Source organism: Leptidea sinapis, chromosome 22 (assembly GCF_905404315.1).
Source record: "Leptidea sinapis chromosome 22, ilLepSina1.1, whole genome shotgun sequence".
In the NCBI taxonomy this organism is placed as follows: domain Eukaryota; kingdom Metazoa; phylum Arthropoda; class Insecta; order Lepidoptera; family Pieridae; genus Leptidea; species Leptidea sinapis.
The window spans coordinates 3,419,836-3,433,949 of NC_066286.1; the positions used below are offsets into that span (position 1 = coordinate 3,419,836).

Sequence of the window (14,114 nt, forward strand, 5' to 3'; positions counted from 1 at the left end):
GAAAGCATTTTGTACTGCCTCCTGAGAAAAACTTTGTATCACGTAGAAAATTGTCCAAATCACGAAAAAAATGGTAGACCGTTGGAGCAAGGTCTGGGGAATACGGTGACGAATAGTTTCTAATTGCCGTTCCTGTAGAGTTAAAACGGTTTCTCGTGCTGTATGAAGTTTCGCGTTATCATGGAGCAATAATGGTGAAGATCGATTCATGAGTCGGGGCTGTTTCACTGCTAGTTTGGTATCATTGTTCGGAGTTCGGTACAGTAGACATTTGCGCTATTTTGCTTGACCAGATCAGAGAAAGCTATAATATAGCTAACATAGTGCATAACACCAAGCTGAGACCAACTAACAGTTGCCATAACCTTTTTCTTGGTAAGCCTTGCTCTCAGTGTCCTAAAGGACACTGTTGCGGCGTTCGACCTGTGTCAGCCATTGCATTTTTCGCTCACGGTTATCGTAAGGAATCCACTTTTCATCGCATGTCACAATTCGATCCAATATTCCTTCATTTCTGTATCGATTCAACAAGGTAACACAAGTTTCAACACGCGCTTCTTCCTGCAAATCAGTCAAGTCATGAGGCACCCATCTTTCCTAATTTTTTTTTTATTGATTTGACGAAAATGAGTTAATATTGTTGGTAAGGTAACGTTAAACCATGCCGCTAATTCCGGCGTAGTTTGGCTCGGATCGGCTTTCACCATCTCTTTTAATTCATTGTTATTCACTTATATGGGCGGTCTTCCACGTGGTTCGTTCTTCAAATCAAAGTTTCCATCACGAAAGCGTCGCACGGTGCGTTCATTTGCAGTCCTCTCTCCAAACGCATCATTGATATTGCGAGCTGTTTCTGCCGCGTTAATTCCGCGTCGGAACTCGAATTCAAAAATTACTCGAATTTTCTAATTATCTATTACCCTTGTCTAAGCTGAATAAAAAAAACAGCTGAAAATCGATAATCGAATGTTGCACATTTTATAAAAGAAGAACTACATGGGTACACGTGAAAAAAGTTTCACCCAAAAATCTTAAATTATGAAGGTTCTATGTCAATTCAAAGTACCTATTACAATAAAACGGGAATTTCATACGGCAACCTCTATTAAAATTATTTAAGTGACCAACTGTGAATAGCCCATTGATAAATTATCAAATGCTTCCATACTTAGCATTGCTTATTTAAATGTTTGGGAAGCCCTGGATTTAGGCAATTTATCTTTCTTTGTATCCAAATATGAGTGTTTGCCAAGATGCAAGGTTATATTGGACCGGATTCAGAGAAATTAATTGTCTTTTTATAACTTATAAGGTTGATGTTGACTTTCACCATTAAAGCATTTTTATTCAATTCATCAATTTTAATAAACTGTTTCAATACAACTAAACCAATTTTGATGAAATTTTGTGTGTGTGAATGGCTGGATGATTGGATCTACTGTTGGAGCCAGGGTTTGACGCTGAGAATAAGTTGTAGAAGTTTGTCTTATTTTATTTTATAAAATAATTATTTTTTATTAAGTTTTTTTCTAAAATTAACCTTAAGGCATGAATCTTATTTATATATTGATTAAAAGTAATTATTTCAACTCAATATATTATTATTATTGATCGCTCTATAATTCTTCATCAAAATAAAAGAGCTTAACATCATTAAAAACCTTATTTTTGTTATTATCGACGTAAAGATAAGACAAATAAATGTTTCATAAATATTAATTTGATAAATTATGAGTGCGATCTGGTGACATCACAGCATCGCACGCTGCGATGTGCGAGTGTAGTGTAGTGACGTCACAAAGGTCAGCGAACCAATTTCACAGCGCTTAGCGAAACAAATAAATGTGTCGGAAATTTATGGTGGCACTGCCCATTGCTATTCCTAATTACTCGCCCAAATACAACTATGAGAAGTGAGCCTATTCCTCTATATTTGCCTACTTTCACGAAGAAGACACACGAGTACATGAACACCCGTATCTGATCGCTTGTCGGTTGTTTACAACATATCAAATGATTCTGAATATGTTCGTTAGTCGTCCACACATTGCTCTGATCTAAAGAGCGTATCACCAATGCATGTTTTATCATTTATCACCCACCCATAATCTAGCCGGCATCCTGTGTAAAGGAGTCCCACCGGTAAAGGTATGTGCGCAAAACATGTACTGGTGATTAGCACAATGGAAATATTAAGTAACTGCCGAAGTCAACACGTGCATCTTTTCGTTCGATACGTTCTACTATAACATTATTTCGTAAACGTTCGTCATATTTGCTGTTCATGAACGACGGTGTATTCCTGTTAATAGGACTTTAACACGAATGTAGCGAACAAAAAACACGAACACCAAAAAGCGATGCGTACTGTATTGTAACGTGTGAGCTGTTCGTCACACGTGGGACTATAATACGACGATACAGTTGTCTGATCCATCTATATTCTTTTGATTATTATATTATTACTAGCTGACCCTGCAAACGTTGTATTGCCATATAAGTGAAAAAAAAAATAGATGTTGGCTGATTCTCAGACTACCCGATGTACACACAAAATATCATACACTTCATCAGTTCAGCCGTTTCGGAGGTGTTTGGTAACAATCACCGCTACACGAGAATATTATTTATTACATATTCTTTTATAATTATATTTATCTTAATAAACTTTATATATTAAGTATTAGGCCAAAGGCTAACCGTTCTCACTTCAACTCATTATCTGCCTCCTTTTCGATTATTTCATTGTTTCTTAATTATACGTCTAGAAAAGTCACTTGTTAGGCAACGCATGACAACTGGCCAGGTTACCTTAGTGTGAATCACAGCTACACTTTACACTCGTGATACATCAGTCATTTTGTGTTAATGTGTGTGTGCGTTGCTGAAAATAGAGGCTAACACTTTGCCGATATTTTTTCCACGTGTTCACAACTGTCACAGTCTTCTTACACTCTCTTCTTATTGATCTCCTTGCTACAATATCCAAATTGTTTTACCTTTTATTTTTTTTTATAAAAGCACCCTGTGCGTCACGTGTGCGTTTGTAAATGACTCATGTTGTACTCAGATAAGGTGATAGTAACATAGTACAACAATAAAGATTCAAATGATTTAAAAGTTTGTACGTCAACTGTACAGACTCAAATATGCTAGAAAACAAGAAAACTAAAATATAAGGAGCAACTGTTTTGAGTTTTTGCCAACTTAAACTTAAGACAACTTTTATTTCTTATAAAATGAACCTAAAAATAATATATTGGCCTCATGTAGTTATTACCACCAACTTCAAAACAATGGAGCAAAATTATTTTTGGGATGGGAAAAATGTAGGCACTTTGAGCTGTCACGCTTGGCTATGTAACGCTCAGTCGGGTAAATTCGGCTCAAGTCCATAAGCCACAGTAAAATTGGCCAGAGTAATTAATACCTAACCTGTCAAATAGTACGCATATCTCCAAATCCACATATTGAATAAAAATAAAAATGATTAAAAATCCTCTAAAGATTATTATGTTGTAATCAAAGTCATCTATGTAGCACTTACAATAAAAATAGAATATTAATGTATCTGATGTTGTGCTACGCCGTAGCACCACGTAGCAGTGTAAAACGTCATTTGTATCAGCTATAATACTGAAGCCAACTCTACTATTAGGATAAGAGTAGTTTTGGACTATGCAGTTATTGGGGTTTAACAGGTTTTCAACTGCAAAGTAGACCATGTTGGTGGAGACACAAAGAGAATAAAATTACCAAGATTTATGGATCAAGCATCATTCGGACGATTGACTTGGTGGTTAGAGCGCTGAATCCACCATCCACCCTTTTTTTGTATATAAATAAAATGTTTATATTTAATCCCAGAAGTGAGAGGTAAATCACATAAAAATCAAAAAAAAAAACAGAATATCAAAGTATATGCCAATATATAAATATAACAATAAAATGTATATTGAAGAGCATAAGAATATTAAAAAAATAAATGTGAAAACGTAATACTGCAGACTTGGTCGCATATTTTTATTCGTACCTTTTAAAGTAGAGCAAAATAGGTCACTTTCAGTATGTTGGTAATCTTCAATCTAGATTTCTAATCGGCTGATACACCGGGTCACGGCTATTAACAGATAATGGTGAAATTATGAAAGTTCCAAAGGCAAAGCTTCCGAAGTCCCACATACATGCGCGTAGGTGTTTTGGCGGGTAGTTAGAACGCATGCGCGGCCGTCAACCGTCCGCAGTCCTGCCACCATTCTTCAGTTGAACACCGACCATCGAAGCGAAGAGACGTGCCGCGTGTAGCGTCTTTTGTACAAACGGTTTATCCAATAATAGTGTTCTCAGTGCGCTAATTAACGTTGTTATTGTAAATAGCGAACTATACATCGATACAGTTGGAGATATCGTTAAAATATTCTAGCGGGAGATAAAGTATGGTAAGTAAATAGGTTTTGTTCCGAAGCGATTTTAGTGAATGAATTTAAGATGGTGGACGGCGTTGCGCGAGTGGAGAGGCGGCGTCGTTGTTTAGTTCTTTGAACGTTAGTGAGGTCGATTCGTGTTATTTTTGGGTATGGGACTTGGCCACGGACTCAGTGGCAATAGGGTAGGTACGCGTGGTGATATACTTAGCGTGAGTTTGTGTGCGTGCAATCATTTCAATGAATGAGCATGACGTCGCGCCAGGTGACTAATGTGTTTGACTTGCTCGACCAATCACTCAGCTTTGGATTGGTACTCTATGACGCATGTACCTAACTATAAATACATCGGGGATGTTTTCGATACGAGGAATAGATAAATATTGTGTAATAATATGTCTTTGACTGTCTAAATGAGAGCTTTAAGGTGTTTTGCAGATATTTTACACATTAAGTGTTATTGACTATTTCGTTTTTGAATTCGATCGGGTAATATACACAAATACGAAATAGAAGATTCGTATTTCTATTTATTGTTTGTAAATACATAATGTAAACTAACACATTTTTCAATAAGTATTAATTTTTGCGTCTAGGTTGTTACCATAATGTACAATAAAATAAAGTTGTTCTTATGTTATTTTTATAATTCCTAGTAACTGCGAGTATGACTTAATAATTCTCAGTTGTTATGTAAATAAAAAGCCGATTGATTTCAGTTTATTATTATTGTTTGTTTTTTACTTTTCTTGTGCTTATTAGACGAGAGATTGTTGCATACTAAATGTGATCTTCTAGAAATGGGGAATTTCGAAATGGAAAAGACTTTTTGTTCGGAAATACTAAATGGTGGTGAACAGGAAGATCTAATATTGTAAATGCGAGCTAGTTTATTTCGATAAGCCGATACAAATTATATAAAAGCAAAGCCCGTTAAGTGTATAATTTTTTTCTTATATGTACGTTGCGTGTGGGTGGTATAAATCTAGGGATAGAAGCATGAAGAACGGCTAGATAAACTTTCATAGAATTGTGGCAGTCGAAGTGACTATGTGCATGTCCATAGTAACACTATTGTTAGTACGGGGAAGTAATTTTTTTTATTATATAAGTGGTGTACATCTGATGAGATACAATCAGGTCAGCTTAGCATTCTTGATAGAACCCAATGTTCTGAGTGGTTTCGCAATTGCAATAAAACCTGTACAAACTTTCATTGTTTGTATAGTATATCTTTGAAGGACCATTCAAATAGTTTGTTGATAAAAACAATTAACTTTTAATCTATATTTTAATGTGCATACTTCTTTAGGCGCGCAGGGAATAATTTTGAGATGAGAAAAAGCCATTTATCCGACACATCTGTACAGAAGTATGCACATATATTGTGTATGTTCGTACATGATATGTACATGAGCGTACCAATACAACAGATTGAACATTACTGCCACGAAATAAGGTGCTAATTTTAATGAATGTGTTAATGTAATTTTCTATAAAAGGTCGTCAAACCTTTTAATGTTCGATTGGGAGTGCTAGTTGTTCCAAAGGGGAGATACCTATTTAAAAACATTTATCCTCAAAGTATTCACTACACTCCTCTCTGATAATATATGTACGTGCTGGTCCACGTGGTATAACTCCTATGATTTAATCGTGTTCTTCGCTGAAATTAGACCCCCTCCCACAACCCCGTCCGGCACCCTTAGTTCTTCTAGGGAGTACAGTACCCAGTCGTATTAAATTAAAAAGCATAAACGGCATTTTTCTTTCACAATTGATTTCTTTAGATTTTTTTTTGATATATATAGAAACAAACGGCTGAGAGAGAAGAAGCGGCGCAAGGAACTCACTTTTTTGCGCTCTTTAAAAAAAATACACTGGATCGTGAAATGGATGATATTTGTGTTTTATTATATTGTTCTTGTTTACCAAGGTGGGAAAATATAACTTTTCTTAAGTAACCTGTTTGTTTTGAGAATATTATTTTTTTATGGAAGAGGAGGACAAGCGGGCGTATGGGTCACCTGGTGTTAAGTGATCACCGCCACCCACACTATCTTGTAACACCAGAGGAATCACAGGAGCGTTGCCGGCCTTTACTATGGGAAACACTATTAGCACTGAAACTATTCTAATGTGTCAGCTTTCTTTTTAATTACTGTTTAGCAAACTCTCACAGTGATTAGCTTTTTCAAAGTAGCTTTTTAAAGAGCTTATGAATTTATTAAAATTGGTTTCAGCTTTTAAGTATTTTGTTAATTTACTATAATATTTAATTGACATTGGTTAAAGACCTCAATGTGCTATGTTTATTAAGATTTAATTGGAAAAATTGTCATGGTGTCGGAAAATTCTGTCAAAAAAATTATTAATTTTTATTTGTAACGCGCCATATAAATTATAATTCTATAAACCCATGCATCCCGTTATGACTCATAGCATCCTGTTTATGACTCATCCTTGCGATAAGTACCGTCAGCTCCTGACGAAGGTGTGAATATCTGAAGGACTTATCTCGATCAGTGTTTGTTTTGTCATTGCCTTATTAAAACGAGCATCGAAAGGCATCATTATCTGTCCAAAGAAGTGACAATATGATCATAAAAACTCCAATGTCTAAACGTCATTCGATACCAACCCTATCAGAGTGCCTAGTGCGAAAAAGGTGTGACGGCATTACTGCCCCTGAAGAACAGTCACAGTAATTACGACCAACATGGTCACACAGGCAATGAACTCAAGCTCTAAAGGTTGATGCATCTAATATACGATAATTTATATTTATACAGATAATTCTTTATTATTTTTATGAAATAATTTACATAACTTAAACACGGCTCATATATTATAGATGCAGCACATTAAAAACTAATTTGTTATGTATATTGCAGCTATTGGTGGACAGTAACGCTCACAGGCATCTATGTGGCTAAAAGTGATACGGCAGTACGCCTGTCGACGTCTGAGTTTTTACTTGCATAAAATCAGTACGCCAAACGACGACTGATTTTCCATACTATCATAAAGAACGCCTTGTTGTAATGTCACCACAGGTATAATTAAGACTTTAGTACTGTCACAACGCAACTTCCAAAAAATCGCCAAATAAAGCACCTCCACGCTCACATTCACGTTTTTTATGGGCCTCTTCCTACGCACACTACGCTCATTCGCGTCATAGTTTCATACGATGACTAGAGTAGTGCGCCGCTGTAGTGTTCCGACATGTCGCTATACGATTTCGCGCGCAATCTTTATATATATAATTCTTGTGTGCGTGTGTATGTCACTGAACTCCTCCTAGACGGCTGGACCGATTTTATTGAAACTTTCTGTGTGTCTTCAGGTGGATTCGAGAATGGTTTAGATTTACAATTGAACTACCTCCTGAACGGCTGGACCGATTTTGATGAGATTTTTGTGTGTTCCAGTGAATTTGAAATTGATGTGTGTCTTCGGGTGGATTCAAGAATGGTTTAGATTCCCTATTAAACTACCTCCTAAACGGCTGGACCTATTTTGATGACTTTTTGTTTGTTTCAGTGAATTTGAGATTGGTTTAGATTCTCAATTACGTCCATATAATATAATTCTCCTGCTCATGTGTATGTTAGTGAACTCCTCCTAACGGCTGGACAGATTTTTCAAATTTAACACGTGTGTACAGGACAACGTCTGTTGGGTCCACTAGTTTTTATCTAAAAAGTTACTACTGTTTATTTTCAATGAAGTTTTATTGTTTTATGTACACCATATACTAATTAAAGTCTAGTTGCAAATCTAAACAACGTATATTTTACGTTGATAATGTTTGTTGTGAACTCGATTTTGTTGTACTAAATTTGTAACTAAATTTATTGCAAATATCTCGAGACTCGCATGAAAAATAACATAAACGACTTCAAGTCCTATTTGAATCGAGTGAAGACAAATGGGTCTTCATGGTGATGGAGAGTACGTATCTGACGATCAGTATCAGTATCAAACATCCCGTGCCGGATGCACAAGTTCAGACAATGAATCTCTTGCCTCATATACAAGATGTATACGCTAGACTAGAGCTAGACTAGACTATCTGGCGTGTCAACATGCTCTTCGTCTAGTAATGCAGAAGTCGCTGGTGACATATCTTCATATTCTGACTAGACTCAACTCAATGAACATCATGAAATTATATAACACTACGGATAAAAGCGTGTACGTCTATGGCCGTTGTGTCATATCATTTTATATTTTTTAAATATGTGTTATAACACTACGCCCGTGGGCAATGTATGAAAATAAGTAGTGTCTCAGTAGGAGCAACCACTGACACAGTACTGTCCACCAACGTGTTAAATACTCTATTTGATTGGAAAGAGTGACCATTGAGTTTCTTGTATGTTGTTCTCACGAGCTCAACTTTTTACGAACATATGGTAAATTTAGTAATTTAAAAGTAATATTTGTAGTGACGATTCAAACGCTTAGTTTCTAATTGGATAAAGTTTAAGTCAAAGTCAAAGTTAAAAAATTTTTATTCACTGTAAAACTTTATAAGTTATTTAGTGCAAGTCAGGATGAAGTACAAAAGTTACAATATCATTCAAATGAGTATAACAATATTCATTAACCAAATTCAGAACATTAATTCCAACTAAAATATAGATAGGTAAGGTCCTAAACCTATTCCGGCGATCTTGACCAGATTGTTGGTCCATCTTGTGGGGGTCTACCAACACTACGTATTCCGGTGAGGATAGGTAAGGTATCGTAGATACATACAAAACTATGTTTAAAACTTACTAATGAACGCCCCCCGTCCCAAGAGCCCGCGTTATCGGGTTTTTTCCATACAGTAAGGGCGCGTTCCCACTCTTGTAACGATTAATTTATTGTTGGACGACTGTCGTCTCTAGCTGTTCCCATTAATACGATTGTTTGTTGTCAATTTTTTTAGCGACTATCGTATCTAGCTGTTCCAATTGGATCACGATGACATTTTATCGTTTCACGGCAGTCGCTTTGTCGTTTACACATCATTAGCAAGCTACAAATCAAAAAACACGTGTAAACGATGAGACGATATTTTTATCGTGGCTACGATAAATTTGCGGTCACGATTTAGTCGTTATGATTTTTTATCGTTTTACGACTGTCGTGCTAGCCGTTCCTACCGTCATGACACTCTGTTGTTACTGCAAAAAATGTTGTAGACGACAGTAAATCGTGTCGTTCAATATGTGAACACCTCCATTTAAACATATAAGCCACGACACTTAAAACTACACGATTATCTGTCGTCACGACAAAGTGGGAACGCGCACTTAGGGTAGGATATATCCATTAAATGGCTTTCTCAGAACTTAGTAACTGCTTGATTGTTTTAGGCGTATGAGGACGAATTATTGTTCTGATGGTAGGTCACCTATACCCAAACAAAAATACTTATTCAACGTCAAAATGTACCACCACCACTTATTCTAGAACATACAGACAGACAGAACCCAAGAAATCAATTTTGTGTCCATTCAGTGGTTGTAATGAGTATGTTCTTATCAATTTATCAAAAATCAGAAGTTTTAATCTTAGAAAATTTATACATCTTGTCCTAAAGAATCATTGAGAGCAAATTTAAAGAACTAAAAATCTTGGCTCTCAATATATTCTTGATAATGTTATGTATGTAAATAACATTATGAAGAATACACACATGAATAATGTTAACACCAGAAACAAACAAACTTATAATGCCTACTACTCGGCTAAGTCGAGTTAGTAAAACTTTTGTGTGGTGTTATAAAAGCATCCACACCGCGTTTATGCATTTACAACAAGATCCCAGAAAATGTTAAAAAATATTTTTTACGAAATTCAAAAGGATTGTTTAAAAACGTTTGTGTGGTTAACATAACCTTTGAGTTCAAAATTGGTAACCTTTAAGTTACTATAACATAAATGACTTTCTTAATGATACCACAAATTGGGAATGGTGTGACCGCCCTTAGGCTATGAAATAATAAATTTTATTGTATAATATTATATTGTAACCATAATTTTATGAAAAAAAAAAGCTTCTTCGCAGGTCTGAGGCATAGTTTTTCGAATGGGTTGTAGTTTTTGACTTTCAATAAGTGATATTATATTTTATTTTGAATAAAAATATTTCAATTTGAATTAGACAGTGAGAGCTGTGAACACGTCTAAAAAATAGCGGCAAACGTTTAACCTCTATTTTCGCAACGGATGCACACTTAAACAAAGTGACTGACGTATCGCGAGTGTATGACATAGCTATTCTGCGATGCCGCTTAGCAAGAGGCTCACCTAGACGTATTAATTATGTAATATTTTAATTAATTAATATTGTTTCACGGAAAATACCTTAAATTATATTTTTATCTTGAATCGCCTCACAAAAGCTATCTAACGATCTTGACGCGGCACCCACGCTACGCTACAAGACCCTAACTTGCAAGTGACAGATTATTCAATTCTCTTTGTTTTTGGAGCATAATTTAAACCCACTATTTAACAAAGAAAAACCAACATCAAAGGGGAGGTATTCCTATATAAACCAAAACGAAAATGACGACCAATATACTGTATTTCATTCAAATAAAATGTATTCTAATCACTTTATTTATTAATATTATCACAAATGTAAAAAAAAATTGTATGACACTTACGTTCATTGATTTAATTGAACGGTTTCGCGCACATTCTGTCTCTATTACTCTGTATTGTAGTGAAAGGGATTACCACATGGTTAAGCCACTCCCACATCGTTTCAATATAATACTACTAGGTTAAAACGGCCACGCTTCTCTATGACTTGTCTGTTTATAGATTTATAAAATCATGCTTCTTCAGAGATTCCTTAGGGATACAATGATGTGTTAAAATCAATCGACAAAGAACTTTGGGAGTTTTGCGATTATGAACAAACGAACATTATAATTTTTTAAATAATTAAACTGATTAATAGCCGACAACGCTGTTATGATTCCTCTTGTATTGCACGCTTTGTTTTCTTTAAAAAATATGTGTTAATATATTATACATGAAAGAGTTATTTCCAGTGTCTTTATATTGTAGGAAATCTCTCACAAAATTCAGCGTTAAAACGAAATAGCATTCTATCTTAAGAATTCTGAAAGTTTTAAACTAATTTAAGTAGTAGTTTTTGATCAAAGTCGTGAACGAAACTTGGTAAAGATTTAGAATGGAAAATTGAGAGAATTAATTACAAATGTGTCGTAAATAAAGTCCTGTTTACTTTTATAAGTTGCAATAACAATGGGCTTTGGTGGTAATCGTTCCTGGTTCCTTCTTTGTACTATTTTATAACAAAAGTGTTATGCATTTCAAATAGTTCTTATATTAATAAAAATTAATATTTCATGATAGTCATTATAATATATATATTTTTATAGATAAAAAATAAGAGTATCTCATTTGACTTGCATGAGCAACGAATGAAAGAAAAGATTTGATAAAAGGCATAAAAAGGTATTTATTTTCTCAAAATTAATTCCTTTAGAATTATTTTTGATGTAATTTCTAAAATACTAGATACTACTACCGCTTCGGAAACAAATAGCTTGGTCTGAGAGAGACGAAGCGGCGCAAGAAACTCTCCCAGCATTCTTGTTTTGCGCTCTTTTTAATAAAATATATACAATATTGTACTGTCATTGCTATTGCTATAAAATAATCATAATCTAGTCCCAGGCTGTCCGTTTAGATATTCAGCTGTGGAGTAATAGGATTTACGATTATTATTTAAATGTATTTATAGATAATGCCTAAACAGTGGCAGGGACTTCATTATAAAAGTGTATAAATTTACCCTTAAAGCTACTAGGCATATGGCCTAGGTATAAGACATAAGTGTCTTCGGTAATTTCCGGCCATATACGTTTGCGTGTCGACGTTAGACGTACAGCTGCAGTTTTTAGACAGTTCTTATCAAGCACTCGAACTGAAAGGTTCTCTTAAATACAAGTGTATTTAAACAGTATGTTAACAACAAAGTTAAAATATGTATTTTATGAAGTAAGGATTGGTTTTATAAAGAATAGATTTAATGCAATTACTGTTAAGTGCAATTAAAGTAATTTCAGTGGGTATTGTATTTCCTGACAAAAGATATAAAAGATATTGCAATATGTACATTTGAGTCGGATTAAAGAGTCCACAACACTGGATGTTATCTCGGTAAGCTGGAGCTGAAGCCTGTTAAATGTATTCGATTATCGGCTATTACTTATATGTTACAATATAATATATACACATGCCTGGCTAAGCAAATATGGCTGTACACTATTTCTGATTATACATACTTATATATAAGTATTGGGGACGAATGCTACGAGTATCTTGGACACAACGCCGCACAAACGTCTCGATACTTGAAGAGCTCAAGGTGAAAGAAAGGCTTTCATCTATAGTCAGAGCCCGTATCCTCAGATACTTCGGACATATCACGCGACGTGGAGAGCATGCCATAGAGAGACTTGTTGTTCAGGGAAGGGTCAACGGCAGTAGGTCAAGAGGACGCTCCCCTATGCGCTGGACAGACCAGATCAAAGCCCTAACCAATACTCCCCTCAACACATGTGCCAGAGAACCAACAACCAGGGATAACTGGCGTAGAATCGTTCGTCGTTCGACGTGACCACGACTGCTCTGTCAAGAGTAATCCGACGAAGAAGAATATAAGTATTGATAATTGTTAGAAAATTTATTGAATTAGGCGTTACTTTGCGAAAATCCATAATTATACAAATGATTTAAGTTTTCTTTAGTTTTAATTCCGCCAATATTTGTTTTTAAAACAATTCGACACGTGTTTCGCCTCTACACGAGGCATCCTCAAGACGTGTTGTCTCGCCAAAATCTGGCACGAGACATGTCTCGTACACGTGTCGACTTGTTTAAAAAACAAATATTGGCGGAATTAACACTAAAGAAAACTTAAATCATTTGTATTGATAATTGTTATTAAATTATGAAAGTCTGTCTGTATGTACCGGAATCTATGAACATTATTTTTGACTCCTTCAAAACCTCGGATTAATTTAAAACTTTGCACACTGATCAAGGATTGTATCAATAATAATTGATAATTTTCTCAAATTAGTAATTTATATAATAAAAATATCTATAATATAACACAAATAAATAATTTCTGTAACATAAATGATCTTCTTAATATTACCACAGACTAGGAACAGAGTGAACGCCCTCAGGCTATTTTAATTATATATTTTATTGTACGATACTAAATAATGTATTGTAATTAAATAAATTTAAAAAAATTACGGGCTGCACTCCGGGTGTTCCGAAAGGAGTGAGATGGGTGCTGGGGTTATTGGGTTATGAATTGCATTTTATGTATGAATTCTATCTTATTAATTATTAGAAACTTTTATAATACATTTAATTTTCTTTTATGAATCATCGTTAACAATTTTGAAAACTCTTGTATCATTATCATCTAAATTATTACAATCTAAAATAGAAACTATAGGTTCATGGTTACTAAAATAAGAATTTTTTTTTTAAGGAAACATTGATGCCAAAGTTTTCCCTTAAGGCCGTTTAGCCATTGATTGAACTGAATATTGATGAAATCGCAATATTTGGTCCGTTAACCTGAGTTTATGTATATGTATATTTCTTAATTCAGTCAACCCAAAAGGA

General features: G+C 34.8%; 1 protein-coding gene across 1 annotated transcript in view; it reads left to right on the forward strand.

Moving 5' to 3' along the window:
- Positions 1 to 4,284: 4,284 nt before the first annotated feature.
- Positions 4,285 to 14,114, forward strand: part of LOC126970960 (uncharacterized) — a 61,238-nt gene continuing 51,408 nt past the window's right edge. The window contains exon 1 of the mRNA XM_050817104.1: positions 4,285 to 4,439. The gene's annotated coding sequence lies outside the window, so the exon portion shown is untranslated. The remainder of the gene's footprint in view (positions 4,440 to 14,114) is intronic.